This window comes from Lemur catta, chromosome 1 (genome assembly GCF_020740605.2).
Source record: "Lemur catta isolate mLemCat1 chromosome 1, mLemCat1.pri, whole genome shotgun sequence".
Taxonomy (NCBI): Eukaryota; Metazoa; Chordata; class Mammalia; order Primates; family Lemuridae; genus Lemur; species Lemur catta.
The window spans coordinates 124724002-124734083 of NC_059128.1; positions in this window are offsets into that span (position 1 = coordinate 124724002).

Sequence of the window (10082 nt, forward strand, 5' to 3'; positions counted from 1 at the left end):
GAAATCTACTGAAGTATTAATGAGTAAGTCACCACCTGGAATTTGATTTAAGTGCTCTAGAAAAACATGAGCGTGTGTAGGAGTAAAACAGGTGAAATAAGATGCGCAAAATGATAATCACTGTTGAAGTTGGGTGATGCATAAATGGGTGTTATTATATTTTTCTCACTACTTTTATATATATTTGAAAATGTCCATTAAAAAGTTCTTTAAGATGTACACTAGCAGTTTTCTATTACTCCTTTAAAAACTCTTTAATGCAACTCACAACTCACAGAACAAATTGCAGTAGAATAAAAGCATAATACTCCCTTATGGAATTGTGAGGATTAGATGAATTAATATTTGCAAAGCATTTGGAGGAGTGCCTGGCCCATCATAAGTGCTGTATAACTCCTGTTAGTGCTAGTTCAACATACCAGCAACCAAAAGATGAATTCACTATGGCAAAAATTTAAAAACAAGACTTTTTTAAAGACTTTAAAATAGGACTTTTCTAAATCATGTTCTTATATAGGGTAAAATTATGAATAGAAAACAAATAAAACTGAAAAAATAATTCAGTAGAAGAAGATAGCCTTTTAAGCACATGGTGCTAGAGTAATTGGACATCCATAAGGGAAAAAAGTGAACTGCACCTGAAGCCTCACACTGATGTAAAGTTTAACTCAAAATAGATCATGCACTTAAGGGAAAATGTAAAACTATAAATGTTTTAGAGAAAAATGTAAGAGAAAATTTTCATGATCTAGGGGTAAGCAAATAGTTCTTAGACTTGACACCAAAAGCAAGATTCATATAAGGAAAAATTGATAAATTAGACTTCATCAAAATGAAAACATTTTTGCTTTGCAAAATGCAGTCATGCACTGCATAATAATGTTTCAGTCAACGATGGACCACGGATATGATGGTGGTCCCATAAGATTATAGTATCATATTTTTACTGTACCTTTTCTATGTTTAAATATGTTTAGGTACACAAATACCATTGTCTTACAATTGCCTACACATGCTGTATAGGTTTGTAGCCTAGGAACAATAGGCTATACCATATAGCCTAGGTATATACTAGGCTATACCATCTAAGCTTGTGTAAGTATACCCTATGAGGTTTGCACAATGAAAAAGTCACCCAATGCTGCATTTCTCAGAATGTATCCCCATCAATTAGTGATGCATGACTGTATTGTACCCTATTAAGAGAAAGAAAAGGCAAGCTACAGAGAGAAAATATTTGCAAATCACGTATTCAGCAAAGGACTAGCACCTAGAATATATAAAGAACTCTCAAAATAAAAAGGCAAATAATCCAATTAGAATATGGACAAACGACATGAAGAGACATTACATTTATATATATTATATGTATAATATATAGACACACATACATACACACACAAAGACATATATACACATGGCAAATAAACACATGAAAAGTTGTTCAACATCATTAGCCATTAGGAAAATGCAAATTAAAAGCACAAAGACATTTAGACATCAGCAAGATGATGAAACAGGAAGCCCCGGACCCTCCTTACCCCCACTATGGAGACACCAATGTAACAGCAATATATTGGCCAATTTTTCATGTGTGAGAAATCCAGAAACCAATTGAGAGGCTTCTGCAACCCAGGTGAGCACAAAACCAGCCTTATGGAAGCTGGTTGGAAAATCTGGGGTAACCCACTCTCCATAGTTCCTCCTCCTGGCTTATCATGGCACGATCAGCAGAAAACTCCAAGTTCCTGGCTTCTCCCTGGGGAGGGAAAGAGAAGACTGAAACATACATCCAATGTTTAGACTTTTCAGGGGGTTGCCCAAGGGACTGGTTTCTGTTGTACCTGGATCTAAGCAGTGACAGGTAAGGGTGCCAGTTGAGGGCCACTGAGAACAAAGTTGAAGGTTTGGGCTAGCATGCACTCACCAAAGTCTCTACCCTGGCTCACTTCATTGTGGTCAGGAGAAAATCTCTAATCCCAGCTTTTACTTTGGTAGTGAAAGAGAAGTGTGAAGTTCATGCTCAATGTCCTGGCCTTTGTGGGGACTGCCCAAGGGACTGGTTTTTGTCTCACCTGTCTTTCATTGCTCACAGAACCCCGTATACTCTAGATACTCAGGGTTATTTAGAACAAAAGAGACCTGAGCAGCTGCTGCTGCTCTAGAAGAGCTGTGGTGCAACAGGCAGAGGCTGACACACAGTTCAGTGGCCTCTCCTTGGTGGGAGGGGGAGTGGGGAGAAGAGCAGCGCACGTATCCAACATTCCGGCTTCCCCTGGCTTGCAGTGCAGATGGGACTCAGCATACCCTACAAGCCTGGGGGCTGCTGAGCACAAAAGACAGCTGGGCATCTTAAGAGAGCTCAAGAGAATCTGCAGTGCTACAGACAGACACCAGAGAAAGCAAGAGACTAGTAGCTTCTGAAAAAAGAAACTGGCAAATCCCTTTAATTGAGAATAAATGCATAAGTCTAGAGAAGACACATTTACAGAAATGTTCAAAAGGGATCACTAGCTGGGCTGATTGGTGAAGATTTTTTCCCTGTACAAAGCCAGTCTACAAACACAGAGAGCTGACTGTTTGTTTTTTCAAGTGTGTGGATCCCATCACAAATTACAAGATACGTGAAGAAACAAGAAATGTGGCCACTCAAAGAGTAAAAGAAATCTCCAGAAACCAATCCTAAAGAAATAAAGATCTATGATCTACCTGACAGAGAATTCAAAATATCTGTCATAAAGAAGTTCAACAAGCTCAGGAAAAAGATGAGAATATCAACAAAGGGATAAAATATACAAAAGGAACCAAACAGAAATTGTGGATCTGAAGAATAACTGAAATAAAGAATTCACTGGAGAATTAAAATTTCACTTCAGACTTGATCAAGAAGAGGAAAGAATCAGTGAAATTGAAGACAGTTCATTTGAAATTATCCACTCAGAGGAGCAAAAAGAAAGATGAATGAGAAAGAGTGAAGAAAGCCTAAGCGTTTACGGAACACCATCAGGCAGGCCAATATATGCATTATGGAAAGATTACAGAGAGAAAGGGGCAGAAAGCTTATTTGAAGAAATAATGGCTGAAAATTGCACAAATCTGGTGAAAGAAATGAATAAGATTTAAGAACCCCAATAGACTCCAACTATGATAAATCCAAAGAAGTCTACACTAAGCCACATTACAATCAAATTGTCAAACGTCAAAGACCAAGAGAAAATTTTGAAAGCAGCAAGAAAAAAGTGACTTGTATGGAAAAGGTAGCCCCCATAAGACTATCAGTGGATTTCTTAGCAGAAACCTTGCAGGACAGAAAAGAGTGGGATTTCAAAGTGCTGAAATTAAAAAACCAAAAACCAAAAAACACCTGTCAACTAAGCATACTATACTGGCAAAATTGTCCTTCATAAATGAAGGAGAAAGACTTTCCCAAATAAATAATAGTTTGGAGAATTCATTCCCACTAAACCTGCCTTATAAGAAATGCCAAAGAGAGTCCTTCACGTTAAAACAAACAGATGCTAGGCACTAGCGGCACAAAAGGATATGAAAGTGTAAAGTTCACTTATAAAGGCTAATATATAGAAAAATACAGAGTACTACAATACTGTAACTGTGGTATGTAAAAATCACTTATAATTCTGGTATAGAAGTTTAAAACCAAAAGTAAAAAAAATAAATATAACTATGAAAATATGTGAATAGAGACATGATATAAAATGATGTAATTTGTGACAGCAATAACAGTGTGGGGAGGGGAGAAGTAAAAGTTGTTTGGGATGCGAGTGGAGTTAAATTGCTGTCAGCTTAAAATAGAATGTTTCAACTATAAGATGTTTTGTGTCAGCCTCATGGTAAAGACAATGAAAATACTTATAGAGGACACAAAAAAGAAAATGAGAAAGGAATCAAAGCATGCCCTACAAAAAAATCAGTGAAACAGAAAGGCCAACAGCAACAGAGGAAAAGAAGGATAAAATGCTATAAGAAAGAAAACAATTAACAAATCAGCAACAGTAAGTTCTTCCCTTCAGTAATTACTTTAAATGTAAATGGATTAAACTCTTTAATTAAAAGCCACAGAGTGGATGAATCAATTAAAGAACTAAGATCCAATTATATGCAGTCTACGTGAGACTCACTTTCGATTAAGGATACACATAGGCTGAAAGCGAAAGAATGGAAAAAATATTCCATGCAAATGGTAAACAAACAAGAGCAGAAGTGACTATATTTATATCAGATAAAATAGACTGTAAGTCAAAAGCTGTCACAAGAGACAAAGAAGGACATTGTATAATGATAAAAGGGTCAATTCACTAGGAAGATCCAAAAGTTTTAAATATGTATGTACCCAACATCAGGGCACCCAAATATATGAAGCAAACATTGACAGAACTGAAGGGAGAAATAACAACACAATAATAGTGGGAGATTACAAAAGGCAATTTCAACGATTGATAGAATATCCAGACAGAAGATTAATAAGAAAACAGAAGACTTGAACAACACTATAGACCAAATAGACCTAAGAGACATACGCCCAACACTCCATCCAACAGTAGCAGGCTACACATTCTTCTCAAGAACATACAGCTCACTCTCCAGGATAGGTCACATGTTGGGTCACAAAACAAGTCTTAACAAATGTAAGAAGATGGAAATAATACCATGTATCTTTTCTGACCACAATGGAATGAAACTACAAATCAATAACAAAAGGAAAACTAAAAGATTCACAACTATAAAGAAATTAAACAACACACTCTTGAACAATCAATGGGTCAAAGAAGAAATCAAAACGGAATTTGGAAAATATGTTAGACAAATGGAAACACAACATACCAAAATTTATGTGATGCAGGAAAAGCAGTACTAATAGGGAAATTTATAGCAGTGAAGGTCTACGTTAAAAAAAGAAGAAAGACCTCAAATAAACAAACTAACTTTATACCTCAAGGAACTAGAAAAAGAAAGACAAACTAAGCACAAACTTAGTAGAAGGAAGGAAATAACAAAAATTAAAGTAGAAATACATGAAATAGAGAAGAGAAAAACAATAGATGACATTATCTTATATGTAGAAAACCCTAAAGATTCCACAAAAAACCTGTTAGAACTGATAAATGAATTCAGCAAAGTTATAGGACACAAAATCAACATACAAAAATAAGTTGTGTTTCTATACACTAAAAACAAGCAATCCAAAAAGGAAATTAAGAAAATAATTCCATTTATAATGGCAACAAAAAAATATAATACTGAGGGATAAATTTTACTAAGGAGGTAAAAGACTTGTACAGTGAAAACTATAAAACATTATTGAAAGAAATTAAAAATGACACAAATAAATGGAAAGACATTTGTGTTCATGGACCGGAAGACTTAATATTGCTAAAATGTTTATATTACCCAAAGTGATCTCCAGATTCAACACAATCCCTATCAAAATCCCAGTGGCATTTTTTGCAGAATTAAAAAAAATATATCCTAAACTTTCTCTGGAACCACAAAGGATCCTGAAAACAATCAAGGTCTTTTGACAAAAGACCTCAATTCTTAAAACAATCTTGAAAAAGAAGAACAGATCTGGAGGAGTCACACGGTCTGACTTTAAAACATATTACAAAGCTACAGTAATCAAAACGGTATGGTACTGGCATAAAGACATTTGACCAATGGAATAGCATAGAAAACCCAGATATAAACCCACGTATAAATGGTCAAATGATCTTCAACAAGGGTGCCAAGACTACACAATAGGGAAAAATAGTTTCTTCAGTAAATATTGCTGGAAAAGCTGTGTCTCCATAGCAAAAGAATAAAATTGGACTATTATAGCACACACAAAAATCAACTCAAAATGGATTAAAGATTTAAACATAAAACCTGAAACTATAAAACTCTTAGAAAACGACATGGGGGAAAGCTTCATAACATTGTCTTGATATGCTTTCTTGCATATGACACTAAAAGCACAGACGACAAAAGCAAACGTGAGCAAGTGCAACTACATCAAACTAAAAAAGCTTCTGTGCCCCAAAAGAAACAATTAATAGAGTGAAAACACAACCTACAGAATGAGAGAACATATCTGTAAGCCATAAATGTCATAAGGGGTTAATAATCAAAATATATTAAGACCTCCTACAATTCAACAGAAAACATAATAAATAACCTGATTTTAAAATGGGCAAAAGATTTGAATAGGCATTTCTTCGAAGAAGACATACAAATGGCCAACAGATATATAAAAAGATGCTCCACGTCACTCATGATCAGGGATATGCAAATCAAAAACCACAGTCACCTCACACCTGTTAGAATGGCCATCATATATTAAAAATAAATAGAAAATAACAAATGTTGGTGAGGATATAGAGAAACTGCACCATTGGTGGAAGTGTAAAATGGTGCAGCTGCTAGGAAAAGCAGTATGGAGAGTCTTCAAAAAATTAAGCATAGAACTACCATACGATCCAGCAATTCCACTTCTGGGTATTATGCAAAAGAATTGAAAACAGAATCTTGAAGAAATATCTGTCCGCCCTTTCTCATTGCAGCATTATTCACAATGGTCAACGGGTAGAAACAACCTAAATGTCTATCAGTGGGTGAATGGATAAACAAAATGTGCACATATACAAGATGTACATTTACACTTTATAATATATATGTACAAATGAAGGAAATCCTGTCATATGCTACGACATGTATGAACCTCATGGATACTATGTTAAGTGAAATAAGCTAGTCACATATTGACAAATACTACATGATTCTATTTATATGCGGTATCAAAAATATTCAATCTCATAGAAGCAGAAAGTAGAGTGGTGCTTGCTAGGGACTGCAGGGAGAGAGAAATGGGAAATTGCTGTCTAATGGGTATGGAATTTCAGTCATGCAGGATGAAAAAGTTCTAGAAATCTGTTGTGCAACAATGTGCTTATAGTTAGCAATACTGTACTAGACACTTAAAATTTTAAGAGGGTCTATCTCATATTATGTGTTTATTACCACATTAAAAACAAATGCCCATTTAACCAATCTTCTGGAAAAAAAGAAAAGAGTACAAGGAGATATCTCTACATGACGATCGGAATGGCGAAAATAAAGGATGATGCAACACCAAGTGCTGGGGGGATGCAGAGCTGCTGGACCACGCATATGTGGTCACAGGATGTAAGATAAGTATATAAAAAAAATATTGATTCCTACATAATAGCAATAACTATGTGTAAACTGAAATTAACAATAGAACACTATTTATAATTTCTCAGAAAAAGGAAATGCTTAGGTATAAATCTAATAAAACATATAACATTTATGTGCTGAGAACTATAAAATACTGATGAAAGAAATAAAAGATCTCAATTAAATGAAGATACATATACTGAGATCACGGGTTGGAAGATTCAACACAGTGAAGATGCCAGTTCTCTCCCAATTGATCTATAGGTTTAAGACAATGCCTATTAAAATCCTAGTAAGGTTTTTTGTAGATACAGACAAGATTATTCTAAAATTTATATGTAAAGTCAAAGGAAATAGAACTAAAGCAATTTTGAAAAAGAAGAATAAAGTAGGAGTAATTACTCTAAAACAAACAAAACTAAAAAAAGCAAACAAAGTTTATATTGTGCTTCAGAGCCCAGAGTTTTTAACATCTTGTAACTTAACCACTTGCCTAACCTACCTTTTTTGCAAACTATTGGCCAGTGATTTTTTTAGCGTATTTAGCTTGTTTTATTTTAAACACAAAAGTGAAGTTGTGAAAGGAAGTTTTTATTTAACATTTGGGGTGTGGATAACTCAAGTTGAGTCATGTTATTTTCAGATAAAGTTCCATTTTCTTGCTATTGGAGCATAAATGTTATATAATGAATCAAAAGAGATCTTTGAACTGACTGGAAAAAGTATATACAGTCATTTATTGCTTAAGGACAGGGATACTTTCTGAGAAATGAGTCACTAGGCAATTTTGTCATTGTGCCAACATCACTGAGTGTGCTTACACAAGCCTGGATGGTACAGTCTCCAACACGCCTACCCTCTGTGGGACAGCCCACTGCCTCTAGGTTGCAAACCTATATAGTGTGTTACTCTACTGAACACTATAAACAACTGTAACACAATTGTAAGTATTTGTGTATCTAAATATATCCAAACATAGAAAAGGTACAGTAAAAACACGGTATTGCAATCTTATGGGACCACTGTTGTCTATGCAGTCTGTTTTTGACCAAAATGTCATTACACGGTGCACGATTGTATTTGAAGATGCTGTCCACTGTCAACCTAGAGCACTCCTTGCTTTTGAATTAAAAAGGCCAGTTTTTTTACATTGGCAGGATGAGCTGTCTAGTAGCAAACCACAATCTTCAAAACAGGTATAAAATTTATTTCTCTGGGATATTTCAATATAGACTAAAGATCTTCATGCCTGCTACTGAATGATATTCTTCATGTAAAATGTGAATGTTCTTAAAAAGCACAGTGTTCTGTTGAATAACTGCATATATACTTAGTGCTGCCAGAATGGAGCTAATTCATTCCATATTGTAAAATACATTTGGACACAATGATTTTTTACAATGTTCATTTCTGAGTCCTAAATTCTTTGTTTTCACAAATGAGCCTTCAGCATTACTTTGATTTAAAGATGGCCTATATCCCTTGGCTTCCCAAAGCTGGTAAATACAGCCCTCCATACACTCTAGAAATCTCCTCCCTGGCTGCACTTGCAGGGGGAGTTGATCAAAAGCCAGTTGGAGCCTTCTGTCCATTCTCACCACCCTCTCTTCCCTGGAGAGTGAAATCTCTGTTCAGATGAAAGTAGATTGTCCAAACACATATTTTTATGATTCCTTCTGTCTTCCAATCCAAAGTGTGATTATTTTATGTTTTAAGGATTATTGTATTCCAATATAAAACAGTGATTCTTCTTACTTTTTCCATGTCAAATTTTTCATTATGAAAAATAATTTTAAACATTTAACTGACCACTGTGTTTTGCTGAGGAGAGTATCAAGAGAATTATATAGAATCAGTCTCTGCCTTATAGATGTTTGTTGTTTAAAAGAGATACCCAGACAAAGGTATACTGATATAAGAACAAAAATATTAAACCAATATATGATAGGTCATCCCTTTCCCATTATGTTTGGCTTCCAAATTGAGATAGTTTCTCAGAGACAAAATGATTCTGTATATTAAATTGGTCAGTATCTATGTACATCTATCTGATCATATTAGGAGGAGGGAGGAGAGAGCGTACTCTGATGAGGAGATCCGAAAGAAAAAGGTGAGAACTTTGAACTTGAACAATTAGACACACATGTCCACTACAGAGTGTGCACCAAGGGCAGCTTGGGGTAATTGAGGCAGCACCTATGGTTAAAGCAGACATCCTCGTTCATACTCCAGCTCTGCCATTTCCTAGCTGTGTGATTTTGGGAAAGTGATTTAACCTCTTTGAATATGTTTTCACATTTAGAAAAGCAGGAAAATGGTGCTCACAGCTTAGGATTGTTGGGAAGATTAAATGTTGAAAAGATTAAATGCCCACGCATTTGGGGTTTGCGGGGTTCTCTGGGAGCTGGGACTGTGTGTTGGAACCGATGTCTGGCCTGTGGTTTTGGGGTGTGGACCAAAGGGGAACGTATGCGTCGCAGGTGGGAAAGCCTAAAGCATCCAGGCCAGGGCATGGGATTGTCCTCGCCTCTTCTTATCTTTCTTTTCTTTCCTCTTCCTCTTCATCGTCTGTTAAAAATACAGTTAATTTTTTCTTGCAAGGTATTTTTATTATAAAGTGCTTGTGCATTGTGTAAGAATTTTTTAAAATGTGGAATAGTATGCAAAAAAGAAAGAGAATTACTGACTCCTGAGGGCACATCTCTATTTCCATATAATTGAGTTTTGGAAGGAGTATGATTGGGTCAAAAGGTTTTAGCATTTCTAATGCGCTTGTGCCCACTTACAAGTTACTTCTAGACGTTTGGAGCAATTTCTGCTCCCACCAGCATGGGCTGAGAGCATTTGTGTCCAGGGATATGTCCAAGCCTTCATGAGCCCAGGTGCTC